Source organism: Triticum urartu, chromosome 7 (assembly GCF_003073215.2).
Source record: "Triticum urartu cultivar G1812 chromosome 7, Tu2.1, whole genome shotgun sequence".
NCBI classification, from domain to species: Eukaryota; Viridiplantae; Streptophyta; class Magnoliopsida; order Poales; family Poaceae; genus Triticum; species Triticum urartu.
This window is the reverse complement of record NC_053028.1, coordinates 527,589,745-527,600,459: the sequence shown is the minus strand read 5'-3', so window position 1 is coordinate 527,600,459 and position 10,715 is coordinate 527,589,745.

Here is a 10,715-nt window from a genome sequence, read left to right as displayed (position 1 = left end):
TCAGAGAAGATTCAAACATTGTTCTTAGATAATCTTGATCATAAACCCACAATTCATCGGTCTCAACAAACACACCGCAAAAAGAAGATTACATCGAATAGATCTCCACAAGAGAGGGGGAGAACTTTGTATTGAGATCCAAAAAGAGAGAAGAAGCCATCTAGCTAATAACTATGGACCCGAAGGTCTGAGGTAAACTACTCACACTTCATCGGAGAGGCTATGGTGTTGATGTAGAAGCCCTCCATGATGGATGCCCCCTCCGGCGGAGCTCCGGAACAGGCCCCAAGATGGGATCTCATGGATATAGGAAGTTACGGCGGTTTAATTAGGGTTTTGGCTCTGTATCTGATCGTTTGGGGGTACGTAGGTATATATAGGAGGAAGAAGTACGTCGGTGGAGCAATAGGGGGCCCATGAGGGTGGAGGGCATGCCTGGGGGGGGGGGGTACGCGCGCCCCTACCTCATGGCCTCCTCTTTTGTTTTATTGACGTAGGTTCCAAGTCTCGTGGGTCTTGTTCGTTGAGAAAATCACGTTCCCGAAGGTTTCATTCCGTTTGGACTCCGTTTGATATTCCTTTTCTTCGAAACCCTAAAATAGGCAAAAAACAACAATTCTGTTCCGGTTAATAGGTTAGTCCCAAAAATAATATAAAAGTGGATAATAAATCCCAATAATGTCCAAAATAGTAGATAATATAGCATGGAGCAATCAAAAATTATAGATACGTTGGAGACTTATCAAGCATCCCCAAGCTTATTTCCTGCTCGTCCTCGAGTAGGTAAATGATAAAAACAAAAAAATTGATGCGGAGTGCTACTTGGCATAATTTTAATGTAATTCTTCTTAATTGTGGTATGAATATTTAGATCCGAAAGATTCAAGATAAAAGTTTAATATTGACATAAAAATAGTAATACTTCAAGCATACTAACAAAGAAATCATGTCTTCTCAAAATAACATGGCAAAAGAAAGTTATCCCTACAAAATCATATAGTCTGGCTCTGCTCTATCTTCACCACACAAAATATTTAAATCATGCACAACCCCGATGACAAGCCAAGCAATTGTTTCATACTTTTTACATTCTCAAACTTTTTCAATCTTCATGCAATGCATGAGCGTGAGCCATGGATATAGCACTATATGTGGAATAGAATGGTGGTTGTGGAGAAGAAAAAAAGGGAGAAGATAGTCTCACATCAACTAGTCGTATCAACGGGATATGGAGATGCCCATCAATAGATATCAATGTGAGTGAGTAGGGATTGCCATGCAACGGATGCACTAGAGCTATAAGTATATGAAAGCTCAACAAAAGAAACTAAGTCGGTGTGCATCCAACTTGCTTGCTCATGAAGACCTAGGGCATTTTGAGGAAGCCCATCATTGGAATATACAAGCCAAGTTCTATAATGCAAAATTCCCACTAGTATATGAAAGTGACGAAATGAGAGACTCTTTATCATGAATATCATGGTGCTACTTTGAAGCACAAGTGTGGTAAATGATAGTAACATTGTCCCTTCTCTCTTTTTCTCTCATTTTTTGATTTGGGCCTTTTCTCCCTTTTTATGGCCTCTTTTCTTTCTCTCTTTTTTTTCGTCCAGAGTCTCATCCCGACTTGTGGGGGAATCATAGTCTCCACCATCCTTTCCTCACTGGGACAATGCTCTAATAATGGTGATCATCACATTTTTATTTTCTTACAACTCAAAAATTACAAATCGATACTTAGAACAAAATATGACTCTATATGAATGCCTCCGGCGGTGTACCGGGATATGCAATGAATCAAGAGTGACATGTATGAAAGAATTATGACTGGTGGCTTTGCCACAAATACGATGTCAACTACATGATCATGCTAAGCAATATGACAATGATGGAGTGTGTCATAATAAATGGAACGGTGGAAAGTTGCATGGCAATATATCTCGGAATGGCTATGGAAATGCCATAATAGGTAGGTATGGTGGCTGTTTTGAGGAAGGTATATGGTGGGTGTATGATACCGGCGAAAGGTGTGCTTTATTAGAGAGGCTAGCAATGGTGGAAGGGTGAGAGTGCATATGATCCGTGGACTCAACATTAGTCATAAAGAACTCATATACTTATTGCAAAAAGCTACAAGTTATCAAAGCAAAGTATTACGCGCATGCTCCTAGGGGGGATAGATTGGTAGGAAAAGACCATCGCTGGTCCCCGACCGCCACTCATAAGGAAGACAATCAAAAAGTAAATCCTGCTCCGACTTCATCACATAACGGTTCACTATACGTGCATGCTACGGGAATCACAAACTTTAACACAAATATTTCTCAAATTCACAACTACTCAACTAGCACGACTCTAATATCACCATCTTCATATCTCAAAACAATTATCAAGTATCAAACTTCTCATAGCATTCAACACACTCATAAGAAAGTTTTTACTATTCTTGAATACCAAGCATATTAAGATTATTTAAGCAAATTACCATGCTATTTAAGACTCTCAAAATAATCTAAGTGAAGCATGATATATCAATAGTTTCTATAAAACAATTCCACCACCGCGCTCTAAAAAAATATAAGTGAAGTACTAGAGCAAAACTATATAACTCAAATGATATAAGCGAAGCACATAGAGTATTCTAACAAATTCCAAATCATGTATGGATCTCTCAAAAGGTGTGTACATCAAGGATGATTGTGGTAAACTAAAAATAAAAGACTCAAATCATACAAGACGCTCCAAGCAAAACACATATCATGTGGTGAATAAAAATATAGCTCCAAGTAAAGTTACCGATAGAAGTAGACGAAATAGGGGATTTCTTCCGGGGCATCCCCAAGCTTTGGATTTTAGGTGTACTTAGATTATCTTGGGGGTGCCATGGGCATCCACAAGCTTAGGCTCTTGTAACTCCTTGTTCCATAATCCATCAAATCTTTACCCAAAACTTGAAAACTTCACAACTCAAAACGTAAAATAGAAAATCTCGTGAGCTCCGTTAGCGAAAGAAAACAAAATACCACTTCAACGTACTGTAATGAACTCATTCTTTATTTATATTGGTGTTAAACCTACTGTATTCCAACTTCTCTATGGTTTATAAACTATTTTACTAGCCATAGATTCACCAAAATAAGCAAACAACACATGAAAAACAAAATCTATCAAAAACAGAATAGTCTGTAGTAATCTGTAGCTAGAGAAAGATCTGGATCCCCAAAAATTCTAAAATAAATTTCTGGACGTGAGTAATTTATCTATTAATCATCCTAAAAAATAATTAACTAAATAGCACTTTCCAAATAAAAATGGCAGCAGTTCTCGTGAGCGCTAAAGTTTCTGTTTTTTACAGAAAGATATCAAGACTTTCCCCAAGTCTTCCCAACGGTTCCACTTGGAACAAACACTAATTAAACACAAAAAACACAACCAAAACAGAGGCTCGATAAATTATTTATTAATAAACAGTAGCAAAAATCAAGGAATAAAGAAAAATTTGGGTTGCCTCCCAACAAGCGCTATCGTTTAACGCCCCTAGCTAGGCATAAAAAGCAAGGATAGATCTAGGTATTGCCATCTTTGGTAGGCAATCCATAAGTGGCTCTCATAATAGATTCATAAGGTAATTTAATTTTATTTCTAGGAAAGTGTTCCATGCCTTTCCTTAACAGAAATTGGAATCTAATATTTCCTTCCTTCATATCAATAATTGCACCAATCGTTCTAAGGAAAGGTCTACCAAGAATAATAGGACATGAAGGATTGCAATCTATGTCAAGAACGATAAAATCCACGGGCACATAATTCCTATTTGCAACAATAAGAACATCATTAATTATTCCCATAGGTTTCTTAATAGTGGAATCCGCAAGGTGCAAGTTTAGAGAGCAATCATCAAAATCACGGAAACCTAACAAATCACACAAAGTCTTTGGAATCGTGGAAACACTAGCACCCAAATCACACGAAGCATAGCATTCATGATTTTTAATTTTAATTTTAATAGTAGGTTCCCACTCATCATAAAGTTTTCTAGGGATAGAAATTTCCAACTCAAGTTTTTCTTCATAAGATTGCATTAAGGCATCAACGATATGTTTAGTAAACGCTTTATTTTGACTATAAGCATGAGGAGAATTTAGCACGGATTGCAACAAGGAAATGCAATCAATCAAAGAGCAATTTTCATAATTAAATTCCTTGAAATCCAAAATAGTGGGTTTAGCAACATCTAGTGTTTTAATTTCTTCAATCCCACTTTCATCAAATTTAGCATCAGGATCTAAAAACTCCGAATTTTTGGAACGCCTTCTAGGTAAAGGTGGATCATATTCAGTCCCATCATTATCAAGATTCATATTGCAAAACAAAGATTTAATAGGGGACACATCAATAACTTTTAGATCTTCGTCTTTATTTTCATAGGAACTAGAAGAACACGTTCTTATAAAGGCATCTTTCTTAGCACGCATCCTAGCGGTTCTTTCTTTGCACTCATCAATGGAAATTCTCATGGATTTGAGAGACTCATTGATATCATGCTTAGGAGGAATAGATCTAAGTTTCAAAGAATCAACATCAAGAGAAATTCTATCAACGTTCCTAGCCAAATCATCAATCTTAAGAAATTTTTCTTCAATCAAAGCATTGAAATTCTTTTGCGAAGTAATAAATTCTTTAATATTAGATTCAAAATCAGAGGGCATCTTATTATAATTTCCATAAGAACTATTGTAGGAATTACCATAATTATTATAGGAATTACTAGGATAAGGCCTAGGATTAAAATTTCCTCTATACGCGTTGTTACCAAAATTGTTCCTACCAACAAAATTCGCATCCATAGATTCATTATTATTATCAATCGAAGTATACAAGGGCATATCATTAGGATCAGAAGAAACACTCTTATTAACAAATAATTTCATAAGTTCATCCATCTTTCCACTCAAAACATTAATTTCTTCTATCGCATGCACCTTTTTATTAGTAGATCTTTCAGTATGCCATTGAGAATAATTAACCATAATATTATCTAGGAGTTTAGTAGCTTCTCCGAAAGTGATTTCCATAAAAGTGCCTCCCGCGGTTGAATCTAAAAGATTTCTAGAAGAAAATTTCAATCCGGCATAAATTTTTTGTATAATCATCCACAAATTCAAGCCATGAGTAGGGCAATTATGTATCATTAATTTCATCCTCTCCCAAGCTTGTGCAACATGTTCATGATCAAGTTGCTTAAAATTCATAATATCGTTTCTAAGAGAGATAATTTTAGCGGGAGGAAAATACTTAGAGATAAAAGCATATTTGCACTTGTTCCATGAATCAATACTATTTTTAGGCAAAGACGAAAACCAAGCTTTAGCACGACCTCTAAGGGAAAAAGGAAATAGCTTCAATTTAACAATATCATTGTCCACATCTTTCTTCTTTTGCATATCACACAAATCAACAAAGCTATTTAGATGGGTAGCGGCATCTTCACTAGGAAGGCCGGTGAATTGATCTTTCATGACAAGATTCAACAAAGCACCATTAATTTCACAAGATTCAGCATCGGTAAGAGGAGCAATCGGGGTGCTAAGAAAATCATTGTTGTTGGTATTGGCAAAGTCACACAATTTAGTATTGTCTTGAGCCATCGTGACAAGCAAGCAATCCAACACACGAGCAAACAAGAAGCAAGCGAAAAAGAGGCAAACAGAAAAATAGAGGGCGAATAAAACGGCAAGGGTGAAGTGGGGGAGAGGAAAACGAGAGGCAAATGGCAAATAATATAATGCGAGGGATAAGAGTTTGTGATGGGTACTTGGTATGTCTTGACTTGTGCGTAGACTCCCCGGCAACGGCACCAGAAATGGCTCGTTGTCGGGAGTCAAATCTTGACTTGACTTGGCGCGAATCTCCCCGGCAACGGCGCCAGAAATCCTTCTTGCTACCTCTTGAGCACGGCGTTGGTTTTCCCTTGAAGAGGAAAGGGTGATGCAGTAAAGTAGCGTAAGTATTTCCCTCAGATTTTGAGAACCAAGGTATCAATCCATTAGGAGATCACGCTCGAGTCCCACGCACCTACACAAACAAATAAGAACCTCGCAACCAACGCGATAAAGGGGTTGTCAATACCTTCACGGTCACTTACGAGAGTGGGATATGATAGATATGATAAGATATTTTTTTTGGTATTTTTATGATAAAGAGAAATAAAGATGCAAAGTAAAATAAACGACAATAGAAATAGCTAAGTGTTGGAAGATTAATATGATGGAAGATAGATCCGGGGGCCATAGGTTTCACTAGTGGCTTCTCTAGAGAGCATAAGTATTACGGTGGGTAAACGAATTATTGTCGAGCAATTGATAGAATTGAGCGTAGTTATGAGAATATATAGGTATGATCATGTATATAGGCATCACGTCCGTGACAAGTAGACCGAAACGATTCTGCATCTACTACTATTACTCCACACATCAACCGCTATCCAGCATGCATCTAGAGTATTAAGTTCATAAGAACAGAGTAATGCTTTAAGTAAGATGACATGATGTAGAGGGATAAACTCATGCAATATGATATAAACCCCATCTTTTTATCCTCGATGGCAACAATACAATACGTGCCTTGCTGCCCCTGCTGTCACTGGGAAAGGACACCGCAAGATTGAACCCAAAGCTAAGCACTTCTCACGTTGCAAGAAAGATCAATCTAGTAAGCCAAACCAAACTGATAATTCGAAGAGACTTGCAAAGATAACCAATCATACATAAAGAATTCAGAGGAGATTCAAATATTGTGCATAGATAAACTTGATCATAAACCCACAATTCATCGGATCTCGACAAACACACCACAAAACAAGATTACATCGAATAGATCTCCAAGAAGATCAAGGAGAACTTTGTATTGGGAACCAAAGAGAGAGAAGAAGCCATCTAGCTAATAACTATGGACCCGAAGGTCTGAAGTAAACTACTCACACATCACCGGAGAGGCCATGGAGTTGATGTAGAGGCCCTCCGTGATCAATGCCCCTCCGGCGGAGCTCCGGAAAAGGCCCCAAGATGGGATCTCTCGGGTACAGAAGGTTGCGGCGGTGGAATTAGGTTTTCATGGTGCTACTGGATGTTTGCGGGGTACGTGGACTTATATAGGAGGAAGAAGTAGGTCGGTGGAGCAATGAGGGGCCCATGAGGGTGGAGGGCGTGCCTAGGGGGCTAGGCGCGCCCCCTGCCTCGTGGCCTCCTCGATTGTTTCTTGACGCCCACTCCAAGTCTCCTGGATCACGTTTGTTGAGAAAATCACGTTCCCGAAGGTTTCATTCCGTTTGGACTTCATTTGATATTCCTTTTCTGCGAAACACTGAAATAGGCAAAAAACAGCAATTTGGGCTGGGCCTCCGGTTAATAGGTTAGTCCCAAAAATAATATAAAAGTGTATAATAAAGCCCATTAAACATCCAAAACAGAATATAATATAGGCATGGAACAATCAAAAATTATAGATACGTTGGAGAGGTATCACTCGCCACTGCCCTGTAGATCATCGTCGGCGGGCATGCGCCCCCGCGCGCGCGTTAACCAGTGGGTCGACCCACTGTAGTGTGGGCCCGCCCATTTAAATTAGCCCTAACCCCTAATTAGTCTAACCCTAGACACTGACTGACAGTTGGGCCCCATGTAGTTAATTAGCCAAATGAAAATGATTTAGTTAAATTAACAAACTGACAGGTGGGGCCCACTTTTACTATTCAGACGGATAAGGTCTGCTGACTTTACCCTACTGACTCAGCAGAGGGCCCACACGTCAGCCACTGCTGAGTGGGCAGTTGACTTAGTCAACTTGGCCCACTGGTCAGCCATTATGTGCACTCTGTGTACACAGAGCTGGGTACCCATAGCATTGTCTGTTGGGGAATGTAGTAATTTTCAAAAAAAATCCTACGCACATGCAAGATCATGGTGATGCATAGCAACGAGAGGGGAGAGTGTTGTCCACGTACCCTCGTAGACCGAAAGCGGAAGCGTTAGCACAACGCGGTTGATGTAGTCGTTACGTCTTCACGGCCCGACCGATCAAGCACCGAAACTACGGCACCTCCGAGTTCTAGCACATGTTCAGCTCGATGACGATCCCCGGACTCTGATCCAGCAGAATGTCGGGGAAGAGTTCCGTCAGCACGACGGCATGGTGACGATCTTGATGTTCTACCGTCGCAGGGCTTCGCCTAAGCACCGCTACAATATTATCGAGGATTATGGTGGAGGGGGGCACCGCACACGGCTAAGAGATCAATGATCAATTGTTGTGTCTATGGGGTGCCCCCTGCCCCCGTATATAAAGGAGCAAGGGGGGAGGCGGCCAGCCTAGGAGGAGGGCGCGCCAAGGGGGGAGTCCTACTCCCACCGGGAGTAGGACTCCTCCTTCCCTTGTTGGAGTAGGAGAGAAGGAAAGAGGGGGAGAGGAACAAGGAAAAGTGGGCTGCACCCCTTGTCCAATTCGGACCAGAGGGGGGGGGCGCGCCTCCTTCCTTTTGGCCTCTCTCCTCTATTCCCGTATGGCCCAATAAGGCCCATATACTCCCCGGCGAATTCCCGTAACTCTTCGGTACTCCGAAAAATATCCGAATCACTCGGAACCTTTCCGATGTCCGAATATAGTCGTCCAATATATCGATCTTTACGTCTCGACCATTTCGAGACTCCTCGTCATGTCCCCGATCTCATCCGGGACTCCGAACTCCTTCGGTACATCAAAACTCATAAACTCATAATATAACTGTCACCGAAACCTTAAGCATGCGGACTCTACGGGTTCGAGAACAATGTAGACATGACCGAGACACGTCTCCGGCAATAACCAATAGCGGAACCTGGATGCTCATATTGGCTTCCACATATTCTACGAAGATCTTTATCGGTCAGACCGCATAACAACATATGTTGTTCCCTTTGTCATCGGTATGTTACTTGCCCGAGATTTGATCGTCGGTATCTCAATACCTAGTTCAATCTCGTTACCGACAAGTCTCTTTATCGTTCCGTAGTACATCATCCCGCAACTAACTCATTAGTTGCAATGCTTGTAAAGCTTAAGTGATGTGCATTACCGAGAGGGCCCAGAGATACCTCTCCGATAGTCGGAGTGACAAATCCTAATCTCGAAATACGCCAACCCAACAAGTACTTTCGGAGACACCTGTAGAGCATCTTTATAATCACCCAGTTACGTTGTGACATTTGGTAGCACACAAAGTGTTCCTCCGGTAAACGGGAGTTGCATAATCTCATAGTCATAGGAACATGTATAAGTTATGAAGAATGCAATAGCAACAAACTAAACGATCAAGTGCTATGCTAACGGAATGGGTCAAGTCAATCACATCATTCTCCTAATGATGTGATCCCGTTAATCAAATGACAACTCATGTCTATGGTTAGGAAACATAACCATCTTTGATCAACGAGCTAGTCAAGTAGAGGCATACTAGTGACACTCTGTTTGTCTATGTATTCACACATGTATTATGTTCCGGTTAATACAATTCTAGCATGAATAATAAACATTTATCATGATATAAGGAAATAAATAATAACTTTATCATTGCCTCTAGAGAATATTTCCTTCAGTCTCCTACTTGCACTAGAGTCAATAATCTAGTTCACATCACCATGTGATTTAATACCAATAGTTCACATCACCATGTGATTAACACCCATAGTTCACATCGACATGTGACCAACACCCAAAGGGTTTACTAGAGTCAATAATCTAGTTCACATCGCTATGTGATTAACACCCAAAGAGTACTAAGGTGTGATCATGTTTTGCTTGTGAGAGAACTTTAGTCAACGGGTCTGCCATATTCAGATCCGTACGTATTTTGTAAATTTCTATGTCAACAATGCTCTGCACGGAGCTACTCTAGCTAATTGCTCCCACTTTCAATATGTATCCAGATTGAGACTTAGAGTCATCTGGATTAGTGTCAAAACTTGCATCAACATAACCCTTTATGACGAACCTTTTGTCACCTCCATAATCGAGAAACATATCCTTATTCTACTAAGGATAATTTTGACCAATGTCCAGTGATCTACTCCTAGATCACTATTGTACTCCCTTGCCAAACTCAGGGCAGGGTATACAATAGGTCTGGTACACAGCATGTCATATTTTATAGAACCTATGGCTGAGGCATAGGGAATGACTTTCATTCTCTCTCTATCTTCTGCCGTGGTCAGGCTTTGACTCTTACTCAATTTCACACCTTGTAACACAGGCAAGAACTCTTTCTTTGACTGTTCCATTTTGAACTACTTCAAAAACTTGTCAAGGTATGTATTCATTGAAAACTTATCAAGCGTCTTGATCTATCTCTATAGATCTTGATGCTCAATATGTAAGCAGCTTCACCGAGGTCTTTCTTTGAAAAACTCCTTTCAAATACTCCTTTATGCTTTGCATAATAATTCTACATTATTTCTGATCAACAATATGTCATACACATATACTTATCAGAAATGTTGTAGTGCTCCCACTCACTTTCTTGTAAATACAGGCTTCACCGCAAGTCTGTATAAAACTATATGCTTTGATCAACTTATCAAAGCGTATATTCCAACTCCGAGATGCTTGCACCAGTCCATAGATGGATTGCTAGAGCTTGCATATTTTGTTAGTACCTTTAGGATTGACAAAACCTTCTAGTTGCA